Source organism: Rhinoderma darwinii, chromosome 2 (genome assembly GCF_050947455.1).
Source record: "Rhinoderma darwinii isolate aRhiDar2 chromosome 2, aRhiDar2.hap1, whole genome shotgun sequence".
NCBI classification, from domain to species: domain Eukaryota; kingdom Metazoa; phylum Chordata; class Amphibia; order Anura; family Rhinodermatidae; genus Rhinoderma; species Rhinoderma darwinii.
Genome location: NC_134688.1, coordinates 225,863,852 through 225,880,399, shown reverse-complemented (window position 1 = coordinate 225,880,399; position 16,548 = coordinate 225,863,852). Strand labels below are relative to the sequence as shown.

The 16,548-nt window shown below is 44.7% G+C and overlaps 1 long non-coding RNA gene across 1 annotated transcript in view; it reads left to right on the top strand.

The window, feature by feature from the left end:
• The first annotated feature begins 1,609 nt into the window (after nt 1-1,609).
• The window catches only part of LOC142740978 (uncharacterized), a 41,360-nt gene continuing 26,421 nt past the window's right edge, over nt 1,610-16,548 (top strand). Inside the window, exon 1 of the long non-coding RNA XR_012880947.1 lies at nt 1,610-1,720. This is a non-coding gene — a long non-coding RNA (uncharacterized LOC142740978). The remainder of the gene's footprint in view (nt 1,721-16,548) is intronic.

The following is a 16,548-nucleotide window of genomic DNA, read 5'->3' as shown; positions in this document are numbered from 1 at the left end:
CACAGCGTTTTTTGTACGGCAAAAAAAAATCTGCCTCAAAATTCCTCAGGAATTGACAGCGTTGTTGGAGCTTTTTTTTTTTTTCCTTTTTTTCTTAAGCCATTGAAGCTAATGCAAAAGACACAGGCAAAAAAGCACCAAAGGAGCAAAACCTCTTATTAATTTCAATTAGCTCAGAGGTGGAAATCACTTGAAGACCATCAGCCCCCCACTCACAGTAAAATGACCATCAGCCCCCCACTCACATTAAAATTACCATCAGCCCCCCACTCACAGTAAAATGACCATCAGCCCCCACACTCAAAGTAAAATGACCATCAGCTCCCCACTCACAGTAAAATGACCATCAGCCCACCACTCACAGATTCCCCCTGTAGATAGTGCACCAAAGCCCCTTGTAGGTAGTTTCACACAGCCCCTTGTAGGTAGTGCCACACAGCCCCTTGTAGGTAGTGCCACACAGCCCCTTGTAGATAGCGCCACATAGCCCCTTTGCAGATAGCGCCACACAGCCCCTTTGTAGATAGTGCCACACATCCCCCCTGTAGATAGTGCCACACAGCCCACTTGTAGATAATGCCACACAGCCCCCAATCGGTGATCCTGTCTCATGGGCCCTCTAAGCCTGCTACATCATAGGCTTAAAGGGGTTGTCCAGTCCCTAAACATTGATGGCCTATCCTCAGGATAGGCCATCAATAGCTGATGGGTTGCTGACACAGATTCACAGTGTGAGCAAGTGACCGGAATGAAGGGGAAGCAGCTCTCGTACGAGCGTTGCGGCCCCTTCAAAACAGCTGATTGGTGGGGTCCCGGGAGTCGGCTTCAGCAGTACTGTCAGTTACTATAGTAACAGGGGTCCCAGTTACTAGAGTAACTTTTTATTGATGTGATGCGGGGGACGACCGCTGCGACCCCTATAGCTACGCCACTGTATAGAGATAGAACTAGCAAGAAAAATAACAGATGAGAGACTGACACATGGAATACCATAATGGTACACATGGGAAAGTTTAGTTTTGTCCGGAGTGTCCCTTCAAATGTCATGCACATATGTAACACATTTACACTATATGGTCAAAAGTGTATAGACACTCCTGCTGATTATTGAGTCCAGCTGTTTTCCAATGCAAACAGATGCATAAGATGAAGCACATGACCATTTAATTTCCATCGACAAACACTAGTCGTAGGATCCTATACTTGTCACAAGTCAGTTTAATACATTCCTGATCAGCTATATCTGCCCCTGTTAACTGCAAGTGCTATTATTGTGAAGTGAAAGCATCTAGGAGTAAAAACAGCTCAGCCACGAAGCGGTAGGCCACACAGACTCACAGTGTTGGGCTGTTGAGTGCTGTGTGTCTCTGTTACATCTCTTACTACAGAGCTCAAAACTGCCTCTGGAAGTTTTTACGACTGATACAAAAGAGGGTCCAACGCCATATTGACACTCATGGTTTGTGAATGGGATGTCCAACAAGCTCATATAGGTATGATGGTTTGGTGTCCGCATACTTTTGGGCACACAGTGTAATGTACCTTAGTGCCCCACAAAACATACTGACACTATGCTCTATACTTTCGTTGACAAAGATTGTTTCTCATCAGGGTTCCTAAATAGTGCAGAAAGTGCCAGAAGACCTAAGCAATTACAAACATCGAAAATATACTTCATATATTAGAATAACAAAAATACTGAAGTGGTAATACCCTGCAAGTGAGTAAAAATCTCTATTCCAGGCTAATCTTTGCTATTTTTCTTTGTCACTACATAACTGATGTATAATTCATTGAAGTATTTAAGGCTTTCACCTTGCTGCTTCTTCTACTTTTAGCAATTTGTAGTGGATTTATTTCCAATCACCGCCTAAGAGAACACAAGAATTACTGATCTGTGCGAGTCTCCAGATTTTCAGAACAATCTTTTATTCTGAGCAGCTTAGAGGGTATAATCATATTTCTATATAGAGCCTGGAAAAGATTATGAACAGAGCAATGTAAACACAATATGTCATCAATGGGCTTAAAAATAAAAAGCAGTTCTCAGTGGAAAAAAATTCTAAATAAAATGTTTGCTTCAATTTTTCTGTTATTAGCCATATAGAAATATGAAATATTAATAAAATTATAGTGTAGTCAAATAGGTCAGTCAGCTTTCATCAAGCCTGAGAGCTGCTATCACAGTGTGTTGTACAGGAACAAAAAGTCTTGCATCGAAATAGTAAAAATTGTTAGATTTTGTTGGCCAGCATCAAAATTTGTATAGTCAAGGCAGAAACCATTGCTCATGCTCTTTGTCATAACATGGTGGGACAGGAAAATGCGTTAACCCCTTAGCGCACCACGACGCACCGGTACGTCCTGCATTGAAGTGCTTTAAGCCACAGGGACGTACCGGTGCGTCCTGGCTAAAAACTGTTACCCTGTCAAATGACAAGGTGACAGAACTGTGCCATCATCTGTTTATGACAGTTGACCGGCACAGTAAGACGGCAGGGGACCATTCACAGCGGTCTCCTGCCGGTGATCGCTGTGATTGGTCAGTCAAAGCAGACTGACCAATCACAGCTCCATGACGTAAGGTATGTGATGGCGCTGGCTCAGCTTGAGCCAGCGCTATCACCGCCGGTAATCAGATGTCCGGCACCCCTCTGCAACGGCCAGGACCAGAGCTAGGTTCCGATCCGGCCGATTAACCCCTTCGATGCATCGATCAACGCGATCGATGCATCGAAGTGTCTTGTAGCCTGTCGGCAACCACGATGGTTGCCACGGACGCGGATGTCAGCTGTTTGTCACAGCTGACATCGTGCTCTAACGGCCAGGACCGGAGCTAGGTTCCGATCCGGCCGATTAACCCCTTAGATGCAGCTATCGCTGCATCTAAGTGATTAGACCGCACGCTATGGTTGCTAATGACAACCATCGGCACACGCGGGTGTTCCGATGGTTGCTATGGCAACCATAGACTAACAATCGCTTCCTAGTACGGAAGCCTATTAGGCCCTGCCGGGAGGCGAAGCCTAATAGGCTTGCTGTCAGTGAATAGCTGACAGCTCTAATACACTGCACTACGTAGGTAGTGCAGTGTATTAGAATAGCGATCAGGGCTTCATGCCTTCAAGTTCCCTAGTGAGACACAAAACAAAGGTAAAACAAGTTAATAAAAATGTTGTAAAAAAGTAAAAAAAAATAAGTTTAATGAAAAAAATAAGTTGCAAAAAACACTAACAGCCTTTTTTCCTATAATAAGTCTTTTATTATAGGAAAAACAGAAAAACATAAAAAAAGTACACATATGTGGTATCACCGCGTCTGTAACGACCCCAACTATAAAAATATCACGCTATTTTACCCGTACGGTGAACACCGTAAATTTTTTTAATAAAAAACGATTCCAGAATCGCTGTTTGTTAGTCACTACCCCTCGCAAAACAGAATAAAAAAAGGGATCTAAAAGTTGCATGTACCCCAAAATGATACCATTAAAAACTGAAGCCCATCCCGCAAAAAACAAGCCCTCCCGCAGCTTTTTTGACGGAAAAATAAAAAAGTTATGGCTCTCAGAATCTGGTGACACAAAAAATAAATTTGAAACAAGTGATTTTATTGTGTAGATGCTGCAAAGCATAAGAGAAACTATATACATCTCGTATCGCCGTAATCGTACCGACCCACAGAATAAAGTAAAATTGTCATTAATAGCGCATGGCGAACGCCGTAAAAAAAAATTATAAAAATCATCAGAATTGCAGGTTTTTGGTCACCTGGCTTGCCAAAAAAATTAAATACAAAGTGATCAAAAAAATTGTATGTACCCCAAAATGGTACCAATGAAAACTACAGATTGTCCCGCAACAAATAAGCCCTCACACGGCTCCGGTGGTGAAAAAAAAAAGTTCTGTCTCTCAGAATATGGCGATGCAAAATGTGCAGAGTGTCCAAAAGTGGATAAGATCTGGCACCATTTATCAGTGCCACACCGGCCACATATCTGCGGATTATTATTTATTTACCCCATTATTACACCCTCTTATTATGCCCCTGATGTTCTCCGCACAGATTACATATGCCCCCACATTATAAACTGAAATACCAGAAAAACCCCAAACAAAACTGCCACTAAGCAAAATCTGCGCTCCAAAAGCCAAATGGCGCCTCTCCCTACTGAGCCCCACAGCGTGCCCAACGGGCAGTTTATGTCCACATATATGGCATCGCCATACCCGGGAGAACCCGCTTAACAGTTTGAGGTATTTGTCTTCAGTGGCATGAACTGGGCACAAAATATTGTGCACTAAAATGGCATATACCTGTGGAAATTTGCAATTTTCACTTTGCACCATCCACTGAGCATTCATTTATTATAGAAAAAAAACAACCCTGTGTGGTCAAAATGCTCACTACACCCGTTAATAAAATGCCTTCAGGGGTGCAGTTTCCAAAATGGGGGTCACTACTTGGGGGTTTGTTTTACTATTTGACCCCAGAGCCCTGCCATTGTGGGCTAATGCTGCGAAAATCACCAAAATAGGTCTCACATGCGCCTTTCACGCCTAAGCCCTGTCATATATCCAGGCAAATGATAAATGCCTTGAGGGGTGTAGTTTACAAAATGGGGTCACTTCTCATGGTTTTACACTCTACTCTGGTACCTAAGGGAGCTCTGCAAATGCGACATGGCGCCCCTACACCAGTCCAGCAAAATCTGTGCTCTAAAAGCCACATGGCACTCCTTCCATTTTGAGCTCTGCCATGTGCCCAAACAGCAGTTTAGGGCCACACATGGGGTATTGCCGTCCATACTCGGGAGAAATTGGGTAACAAATTATGTGTGTTTTTTTCTAATATTACCCCTTGTGGGAAAAAAATTGGGTGCAAAACTACATATTTTTGGGGAAAAAAAATAACTTTTCATTTTCATACTGCCTCATTCTAATACAATCTATGAAACACCTGTGGGATCAAAATGCTCAGTACACCCCTAGATGATTACCCTGAGGGCTATAGTTTCCAAAATGGAGTCACATCTCAGGGGTTTCTACTGTACGGGTACCTCAGGGGCTCTGCAAATGCGACATGGCGCCCAAAAAACAATCAACCAAAATCTACATGCCAAGTAGCACTCCTGCCATTCTGAGCCCTGTGGTGTATCCAAGCAGCAGTTTATGACCACATGTGGGGTATTACCGTACTCGGGAGAAATTGGTTTACAATTGTTGGGGCGCTTTTTCTCCTTTATTCCTTGTGAAAATGAAAAAAATTCAATATTTTAGTGGAAAGAATGTAGATTTTCATTTTCACTGCATAATTCCAATAATTCAGCAAAAAAACTGTGGGGTCAAAATGCTCACTATACCGCTAGATAAATTCCACGAGGGGCATAGTTTCCCAAATGGGGTCACTTTTGCCGAGTTTGCACTATTTTGGCCCCTCAGTGGCTTTGCAAATGTGACATGGGGCCGCAAACCATTCCAGCAAAACTTGAGCTCCAAAAGTCAAATGGCGCTCCGTCCTTTCTAAGCCTTGCCAAGTGTCCAAACAGCAGTTTATTACCACATATGGGGTATTGCTGTGCTCAGAAGAGTTTGCTTTACAAATATTGGGGTGTTTTTTTTCCTTTATCTATTGTAAAAATGAAAAAATCTGAGCTAAAACGAAATTTTATTAGAAAAAAATTTAGATTTTCAATTTCACGGCATAATTCCCATAAGTTCAGCAAAAACCGTGTAGGGTCAAAATGCTAACTATACCCCTAGAAAAATTCCTTGAGGGGTGTAGTTTCCAAAATGGGGTCACTTTTGGGGAGTTTCCACTGTTACTTAAAGAGTAGCTGAGGGTATGTGCACACACACTAATTACGTCCGTAATTGACGGACGTATTTCGGCCGCATGTACCGGACCGAACACAGTGCAGGGAGCCGGGCTCCTAGCGTCATACTTATGTACGATGCTAGGAGTCCCTGCCGGACAACTGTCCCGTACTGTAATCATGTTTTCAGTACGGGACAGTTGTCCTGCAGCGAGGCAGGGACTCCTAGCATCGTACATAAGTATGATGCTAGGAGCCCGGCTCCCTGCATTGTGTTCGGTCCGGGACTTGCGGCCGAAATACGTCCGTCAATTACGGACGTAATTAGTGTGTGTGCACATACCCTTATATTGACATACAACATCCAATAGAATTCAACATAGAAATAGCTAAAGTAATGGTGGAATTGTTCAGATGGATGTTTCCGGATTCTTAGGCTTCGTTCACATCTGCGTTGGGACTCCGTTCATGGGTTCTGTCAGAGATTTCCGTCAGGGGAACCCATGATTGGTATCCAAAGTGAAACAAACAAAAACCATTGCTTTCCGTTTGCATCACCATTGATTTCTATGGTGACGGATCCAGTGCTAATGGTTTCCATCTGTCCCCATTGTTTAAGGGTTTTGACGGAATCAATACCGTAGTCGAGTGCGCTATTCTCTCCGTCAAAGTGACAGAACTCTTGCACAACGGTGACAAACGGAAACCATTAGCACTGGATCCGTGACCATAGAAATCAATGGTGATGCAAACGGAAACCTATGGTTTCAGTTTGTTTCCGTTTGGATTCTGTTCATGGGTTCCCCTGACGAAAAGCTTAGACAGGACCCTGGAATGGAGTCCCAACGCAGATGTGACCGAAGCCTTACTTTGCATGTTGTACATCCTACATTTTAAAGGTTACAGCCAGTGGGATACAATCGGAAACGCCTGCCTTGGTTCTTGCCCCTGTTGGAAGTTGAATTTGCACCAAGATATAGAGAATTCTCTATCCACTGTTCACTTGGTGTAACATCTACTATATTGAAATCTCCTGTTGAAGCTATTCATTTCACAATCAAAACATGTTGGAGACAAGCAATTTCCCTGAGCTCTGACCATTCCTCCTACTAGTTCACATCTAGAGTAATTATATTAAGAAATAGCATGTATTATAGTATTCCAATCTATGGCAAAGTGTTACAAATTTTAATATATTGCCCTTCTACATCATCACTTGACATAATGTTAAAAAAATCTCAAATTCTCTGTCTCAGCCTCAGATTGCTATTAAGTTATAGCCACTAGATGGCACCAAGAAAATGATGTTCTGAAAGTAAATTAACAAATCAGAAAATTATAACTTTCAAGGATAAAAGAAAAGTTCTGCAGAAAACCTACTTTCTTTCATCATTTAAAAGTTACCATTCCAAAACAGAATAGCAGCATGAGCCTTTTTGGAAGTGTATTCATTGCATATCATTCTATTAACTTCTAAACAGGAAACAATACTTTATACTATATACTTCCATGGATAGAAAGATTTTTTTTTTAAAAATTCTCTTTGTTCGCATAATGTAAATAAATGTTTTAAGAGGGGGTAATGCCAACTTACTTCTTAGTCGCATCTTTAAGAAGCAAATACTTAATTTATCAGAGTGCCTATAGACAGAGCCAATCACAATGCCTGCAAACAAATGCCACCCAGTTAACAAACAACTATCCCAGCCAAAGTGCCCTCAAAAGATTTTCATCCACATAGGCCGAGCTAAATTGCCTGCCAGAATGCCCCCACTACACCGTCAGCTACAATGTAACACATAATATTGCCAGCCACAGAACACCCATATAATAGCCAGATAGAATGCCCCAATTACAGGGCCAGCCACAATACCCCCGCAACACTGTTAGCCACAGTGCCCCCAGTACATTGCTGCCATAGACCATTAGACCACAAGGCCTCAAGGTTGAAGAGTTACCTCAGTCACACTGTGCTTTCCATCTGTGCAGGCAAGACCTGGCATAAGTGAACTGTGGCAAATCTCTTCTCTTAGACAGGTAGGTTTGGCTCAGAAAATATCTGCTACAGATTTTCTGGTGAGTCGGCGGCAAATCTGCAGTGTGTTACATGTGCACATTTTGCCACAGATTTTGTTGCAGATTTTCTGTTGAAATCCGTGGTGAAAATCCTTGGCAAATCCACAACATAATAAACATGTTGCGGATTTTAAAATCTGCAGCATGCCCTTACATTTTTAGCTGGGAAATCCACTATGTGTGGTTTAGTTTTTGAAAACCCTATTTACATGTGTTGTACTACACTTTACTTCCTGATGACAATTCGTAAGACATCCGCCATGTCTGAACTTATATGTGATATGCAGATAGATTGATACATAGCAGTAGCCAGGGGCGTAGCTAGGGGTGGCAGGCGGGGCACTTGCCCCGGGCGCAACCCAGAGGATAGGGAAGGGGGGGGCGCCGAAGAGCAGCTGATCGCTGCTGACAGGTGCCCCGTATGTGGGACACCTGCAGCAGCTTAGGAAGAGCCAGGACATTACGGCGTTCTGACTGGGGTCTGTGACGGCCAGGGAGTGGACCAGTCCAGTCACCTGACCTCACGTCAGTGACATGAGGTCAGATGACTCAGGTCAGGGGACAGGTCCACTCCCGTGCTGCAGCCTTCCTGCATCTGCCTGTGCTCTGTGCTCTGCCGAGAAGCAGAGAGGAAGCTCCGCCCACACACAGCCCGTCCTGACCTGACAGCAAGGAGACATGGTGAGTGTCTCTGTGTGTGTCTGTGTGTCTGTGCGTCTGTGCGTCTGTGCGTCTGTGCGTCTGTGCGTGTGCGTGTGTTTGTCTCTGCATGTGTTTGTCTCTGCATGTGTTTGTCTCTGCATGTTTGTCTCTTACATCTACTACATTATCTGTACTCAGAGAGTTATCTCTGTGTTATCTGTGATGTTACATAGGACAGCAGATAACACTACTACATTATCTGTACTCAGAGAGATATGATTGTGTTATCTGTGGTGTTACATAGGACTGCAGGTAACATCTACTACATTATCTGTACTGTGTGCTAAATTAAAATCTCAGCTCTGCTACACAGTACAGATAATGTAGTAGATGTTACCTGCAGTCCTATGTAACACCACAGATAACACAGTGATATCTCTTTGAGTACAGATAATGTAATAGTGTTACCTGCAGTCCTATGTAACACCACAGATAACACAGTGATAACGCTCTGAGTACAGATAATGTAGTAGATGTTATCTGCAGTCCTATGTAACACCACAGATAACACAGTGATATCTCTCTGAGTACAGATAATGTAGTAGTGTTACCTGCAGTCCTATGTAACACCACAGATAACACAGTGATAACTCTCTAAATACAGATAGTAGTGTTACCTGCAGTCCTATGTAACACCACAGATAACACAGTGATAACTCTGATTACAGATAATGTAGTAGCTGTTGCCTGCAGTCCTATGTAACACCACAGATAACACATTGTGCTAAATTACAATCTCAGCTCTGCTACAATGTGTTATCTGTGGTGTTACATAGGACTGCAGGCAACAGCTACTACATTATCTGTACTCAGAGAGTCATCACTGTGTGTTATCTGTGGTGTTACATAGGACTGCAAGTAACACTACTATCTGTACTCAGAGAGTTATCACTGTGTGTTATCTGTGGTGTTACATAGGACTGCAGGTAGCACTACTATCTGTATGTAGAGAGTTATCGCTGTGTTATCTGTGTTATTACATAGGACTGCAGGTAACATCTACTACATTATCTGTCCTGTGTACATATGTGCCTGTGTGGGTATATATGGGTCTGTTTGTGAATGTGTCTTTGTGCTTGTATATTTGTGCCTTTTATGTATTTGTATATGTTCCTGTCTGTGTATTTATATGCCGGTGTGTGTGTGTGTGTGTGTGTGTGTGTGTGTGTGTATATGTGTCTGTACGTCTATATATTTACCTGTATGTATATATTCCAGTTGTGTGTATGTATATTTGCCTGTATGTCTAAATATCTATCTTTATGTATGTACAGTATATATGTTCCAGCGTGTCCATATATGTGGTACATTTTTGTTTTGTGTAGGGGGCGGCAATAGAGAGTCCCGCACAGGGCGCCATCCAAGCTAAGGCCGGCCCTGGCTGTCACCAACCCTAGTCAGAAGGAACTCCACCGCTGCCTGTGCCGCATGACCTCCTCGGCTTCTCCGGTAAGTCACACCAGGCAGAGCGGAGAGTGGTAGCGGTAGGCTACCGCTCACCGCTCTGTTCACAGTGTGGCGCTAAGTACAAGGGGGGAGGAGTGTGGCGCTAAGTACAAGGGGGGCTGTGTGGCACTATTTACAAGGGGGGCTGTGTGTGGCTTCTTTAATTTATTTTCTTTTAATTTATTTTTATGTTAATTACATTATATAACTATATCGCTTGTAAAATGTAGAAATGCTTTTATACTCAAGTTACATTAAAAAAATTGTGAACAAAAAATTACATCTCATTGATTGGTAGGGAAAGAAAACATGGCGAGGGGGAAGGAGATGTCAGGAAATAAGTTGGGGGGGGGGCGCCAATCTGAATCTTTGTCCCGGGTGCAGAAGAACCTAGCTACGCCTCTGCAGTAGCATACATAGAAGAAGATAGCAGGCCTCATCGCAATGATCAAAATGGGCCCGCTTATGGTGCGGGGTTTACAGAGTCTTCTGTCTGTATCCCCCTCTATGGCCTCTCCATTAGGCCAATCCCCCCCCCCCTTTGTGTTCTAACAATGCAGGTCAGCAAGAGAGGGGAATCCTGAACAGATTCTTGGCACGCAGTAGGAAGTGCTGGGGGACCAACTAGGACTGGCCCCCCTCTCTTAAAGGGCCCCATAGCAACTGCACGATCTGCCTCTATGGTTTCTGTGCCATGGATAGATAGATAGATAGATAGATAGATAGATAGATAGATAGATAGATAGATAAATTTGAATAATCCTGTTGATAAAGATAGATGATAATCATTGTGTATTTAATACAGATATGAAATAATTGTAAAAACATTTAATTTCTTTAACTGTACCTGTTACATCCATATTTCCACTGCTCCATGGAAGCATGACCTTTCTACAGACAGCAGTGCCAGAACGACACATGCTGCAGGCTATATGAAATCACTGCACCTGTCAAAGAAGCCATTTGGGAATACAGTAATTTCAGCAGAGATACATTGTGCATAGTATTTCAGAGCTTTTACTACATGTAGGTCCTCATGTAAATATTGTATCCTGACACAGACTGATATTTTTACATATTTTGCAGGTAAATACAGTGGCATAAAAAATATTTGCCCTCTTCATTTGTGTCCCCTATTATTGCATTTCTTGAACTTCCTTGCAATAGTAAGAAAAATATAGGGTTAAGTTCCCTGTCCGCTACACTTTAGTACAGGTATTTCGGTTTAAAATTAAACAGACTCTACAAAGTCTAATCTCACGACCATTCCATTGTGTTGTCTCCCACCTATTTGATGGTACGTTGGTTTGAGGATCTCCTCCCTGGGTTCTGTCCTCTTAATAAGGTTTGGTTTATTTTTATTATTTTTCCCTGAGTTTCCTTTTTAGGGCTTGTTCACACGTAACGGATTTGCTGCAGAAAATTTCTGCAGCATTTCCGCTTAAACTAGCAGACAATCTTCTGCGTAAAAAACGCACCATTTCCTGCATTCTTACTACAGAAAATAGTGCCGATTTTGCAGTGGTTTTTTTCAAGCCTGTGTATGGTTATATCTCCTATGAAAAACGCAGCAATTCAGTCAGGGACGTAGCTAAAGGCTCATAGGCCCTGATGCAAGAATTCAGCTTGGGCCCCCTACCCCTCCCCAACACCACCAGACCCCTGCACACACCTATGCCCAGCTCCCTTACTCGACAGACTCCATGAATGCCCCAAAAGTATAAAGCCCCCCATAGCTCCCCCCACAGTATAATGCCCCCCATAGCTGCCCCTCACGCAGTATAATGCCCCCCATAGCTGCCCCCACACAGTGTAATGCCCCCATAGATGACCACCACATTATAATGCCAACATAGCTGCCCCCACAGTAGAATGGCTCCATAGATGCCCCCCACAGTATAATGCCCCACATAGCTGCCCTACAGTATAATGCCCCTACAGCTGCCCCAACAGTATATTGCCACCCATAGCTGCCCCATACAGTATAATGTCCCATGCAGTATAATGTCCCACATAGCTGCCCCATACAGTATAATGCCCCCCCATACAGTATAATGCCCCATACAGTATAATGCCCCCCATAGCTGCCCTTTACAGTATAATGCCCCCATACAGTATAATGCCCTTCATAGCTGCCCCATACAGTATAATGCCCCCCATAGAGTATAATGCCCTCCATAGCTGCCCCATACAGTATAATGCCCCCATACATTATAATGCCCCCCATAGCTGTCCCATACAGTATAATGCCCCCCATACAGTATAATGCCTCCCTTAGCTGTCCCACACAGTATAATGCTCCACGTAGAGTATAATGCCCCCTCAGCGGCTATCATATGAGCTCCCCTCCCATAACCAGTATAATGCCCCCATATGTATGTACCTAATAGAAAAATAATAACATAACTGCTTACCTATCCCCGTTCCCACGATGGGTGGAGGATCCTTCTCCTCCTATGCACTGTGCTGTGAGTGACTTGGTGCGACAGGGGCGATGACATCACTACATCGCGCCTGCCTGCGCCGATCCACTCGCTGCACAGTGAATGCTGGAGCAAGGCTCCAGCATTAAACCCAACTGAATGTGCGTCCTGCGGACGCAGATTCAGTTGGAAGCGGGACCAGCAAGGGCATCGATGTGTGGCAACGGGGGCCCTGCAGGCCCACCAGGCTTAGGGGCCCGATCGCAGTTGCGACCATTGCGACCGCTATAGCTACGTCACTAAATTCAGTCCACTTCCGCAGCAGGAATTAACATGCTGCAGAACTAAAAATACGCACTGCAGGTGAATTTCTGGACTTAATTGTTCCACAGCGTGTGGATATAAATACATTGTAGAATTTACCCTATACAGTTCTAAATACTCTACCTACCTTTACACTGTACATGACAAAACTCTGGCAGTCATTAGAAGCGGGATCTTGGTTAATATGTATTTATACAGTATTAAACTCATTGAAAGCTCTAAAAATTATGTAGTGAGCTCAGCCTATGGGTTGCTGCAGGTAATTGAAATACCTCTACATGGGAAGCAGTAAGAGTTCAGTACCAGCCCCCTCCCTCTTCATTGGCCTCATAGCAGTGGTGTGGTCTTCCTCTATGGTCAGTATGCCACTGAGCAGAGGTGTAACTACGGCGGTAGCAGCTGTAGCGGCGGCTACGGGTCCCGGGTCTTGAGGGGGCCCGTACCGCCAGCCTACATGCCCCCCATATGCCCGGTGGTGCCGTTAGCAGCCGCTACTATGGGGCTCGCACCGCCGAGCCTCCAACAAGTATGGACCGGGCGACACAGGACCTCTCATGCCTGTAGGCGTTGCTAGCACCGGAGGGGGCCCGGTGCTAGCGACAGCCAAATACATGCATTAGCGCTGAATTGCCGGACATGTTCCGTGCCCGACCATTCAGCGCCTTACAATGACGCTGATTGGCTAGCTGCGCGATGACGTCATCACGCCGCTTCCATGCTTGAAAGGCGCTGATTGACGGGGCAAGTCGTTCAGCTCCAGCAGACCTGCCACAGCGTGGGAACGAGATCATGTGAGTATGTCTAATTTTTTGGTTTTTTTTCTCATAAAACTGTGAGTGGCATTATATATAGTGGGGGCTCTATCTACAGGGGGTCGTCTATATGTGGGCCACTATATACGGGGGGAGTCTATATGTAGGGATGTGGGGCACTAGCTACAGGGGTGGTCTGTATGTGGGTATGTGGGGCACTGTCTACAGGGGGATCTATATGTGGGGATGTGGACCACTATATACAGGGGGGGTCTTAATGTGGACCACTATCTACAGGGGAATCTATATGTGGGGCACTATATACAGGGGGAGTTATATGTGAAACACTATACAGGGGTGGGCTATATGTAGAGCACTATCTATAGGGGAGCTATATTTTTAGGGCACGTTCTATAGGGGTGGGCTATATGTGGAACATTATATACAGGGGTGGGTTACCTGTGGGGCACTAGCAACAGGGTGGCTTTATGTAGGGCACTGTCTACAGCGGTGGGCTATATGTGGGACACTATATACAAGGGGAGCTATATGTGAGACACTGTCTACAGAGGTGGGCTATACGTGGAGCACTATCTATAGGGGAAGCTATATGTAGGGGAGCACTGTGGCTCAGTGGTTAGCACTATTGCCTTGCAGCTCTGGAGTCCATATATGGGCACTATCTACAGAGGGCTATATGTGGGACACTATCTACAGGGGCTTCTATGTAGGGCACTATCTATAGAGGCTCTATGGCGGTCACTATCTACAGGGGGCTATGGGGGCACTATCTACAGGGGACACGGTGTGTGTGTGTGTGTGTGTGTGTGTGTGTGTGTGTGTGTGTGTGTGACACAGTGTATGGTACTATTATAATCAGGGACACAGTGTATGGCGCTATTATAGTTAGAGGTGCAGTGTATGGTGCTTTATTATATTTACAGGTGTTGAGAATTTTAACTTTGTTTATAGGTGCATAAATGTTTTAAAAGTGAGAAGCTGAAGACATCTGAACGTAAAACTGCAGAAATGAGTAATGGCCGGTAGATATCCATCATAGATGTCTGGACCGGAGGGAGAAGAAAAGAACTAGAATCTGAGATGTCAACGATGAGTCACTTAATGTAAATGTTTATTCTGCCTCTAATCAGTATTGTAGTCACTGTATGATCTGCAGCGAGATGATAAGTGGTATGATTTTTCTTTGTGAAACAGCATCTCCCAGCCTATCCTCACCATTGTTCGGGCCATGCTGGGAGCTGTAGTTTTACGCCGTACAAACCTATACGGCAGGGGTTGCACTAAATTGAGCTGTATTTGTTCTGGTGTTGTATATATGAACTGATCTTGGTTCTGATTCTGTATGTAAGTACTGAGCTTGGTTCTGGTGCTGTATATACGTATGAGATTGGTTTTGGTGCTGTGTATATACGTAATGAGCTTGGTTCTGGCGCTGTATATATGTATGGGCTTGGTTCTAGTGCTGTATTTAGATACTGGGCTTGGTTCTAGTGCTGTATATATGTACTGAGCATTGTTCTGGTGCTGTATATATGTCAGAGCTTGGTTCTAGTGCTGTATTTATGTACTGAGCTTTGTTCTGGTGCGATATATATGTACTTAGCTTGGTTCTAGTGCTGTATTTATGTACTGATCTTGGTTGTGGTACTGTATTTATGTAGTGAGCTTGGTTGCGGTACTGTATATATGTATGAGCTTGGTTCTAATGCTGTAATTATGTACTGAGCTTGGTTGTGGTACTGTATATATGTCAGAGCTTGGTTCTGGATCTGTAATTAAATAGGATATATTCAAAATAACAAAATTGCAGGGCAGATGGAATTGTTCTCAATTCATTGTATATTTAATGGGAATCTGTCAGGTAGTTTTAACCCCTTGAACTGCCACCATGCGATAATACATGACCTGACAATAAATCCAAACATTCCCTTGTATGTTTTTTTCAGATGCAGCAAAATCCTTAAAATCCACACTATATGCTAATTACTCATTAGAGGGTCATGGGGCGGTGCCGCTATCCAGAAGTGTCACATAGTCCTGCCTCCAAACCCACCTTTCCATGTTTGAGTGACATCTCCCTGGCTGATACAACTTTCTTGGATGCGCCATTGCCTTGTGGCACTATACACAAGGGGGGGGGCGGCTGTGTGGAACTATACACAAAGGGGGGCTGTGTGGCCCTATGTACAAGGGGAAGCTGTGTAGCACTATACGCATGGGGGAACTGTATGACACTATTTACAAGGGGGAGGGCTGTGGCTCTTTCTACAGGGGGCTGAGTGTGGCACAATCTACATGGGTCTGTGGGGGGGGGGCTGTGCTGCACTTTCTACTAAGGGGGGCTGTGTGGCACTATATACAAGGAGGGGGCTGTGTTGCACTATATACAGTGGGAGCTGTATGGCGATATCTACAGGGGGGCTGTATGGCACTATCTACAAGGGGAGGTGGGGGCGATATCTACAAATGGGGTGTGACACTGTCTATAGGTGGGGCTATATAGCACTGTCTACAGGGGGGCTGTATGGCACATTCTACAGGGGGCACTATTTAAAGGGGGCTGCTTGTGGCACCCGGGGGGGGGGGCGGTCAAGAGTTTGCTATGGGGCCCAGTCTTTCCTAGTTACGCCCCTGCCAGTGAGTCAGTGGCGTAACTACTGCCGTAGCAGCAGTAGCGGCTGCTACGGGGCCCGCGGCATGAGGGGGCCCGTGTCCCCACCATGGCCGGAGGCTCCGCTAGCAGCCGCTATGGCTGCTACAGCGGGACGCCACTGAACACTACGGCAGAGCAGGGAGGTATCTCCCCGCTCTGCCATTAACTGGTTCCCGACCGCTGGCTGTATTTTTACGGCCAGCGGTCAGGGTCCTTAAAACCCGAGCCATAGACTTTCTACGGCTCGGGTTTTAACTTGCTGCCCGCGCGATCGGGCAGCTGAATGTCGGGTCTCCGGCTGTCAGTGACTGCCGGGGACCCTGAGGAGAGGATAGA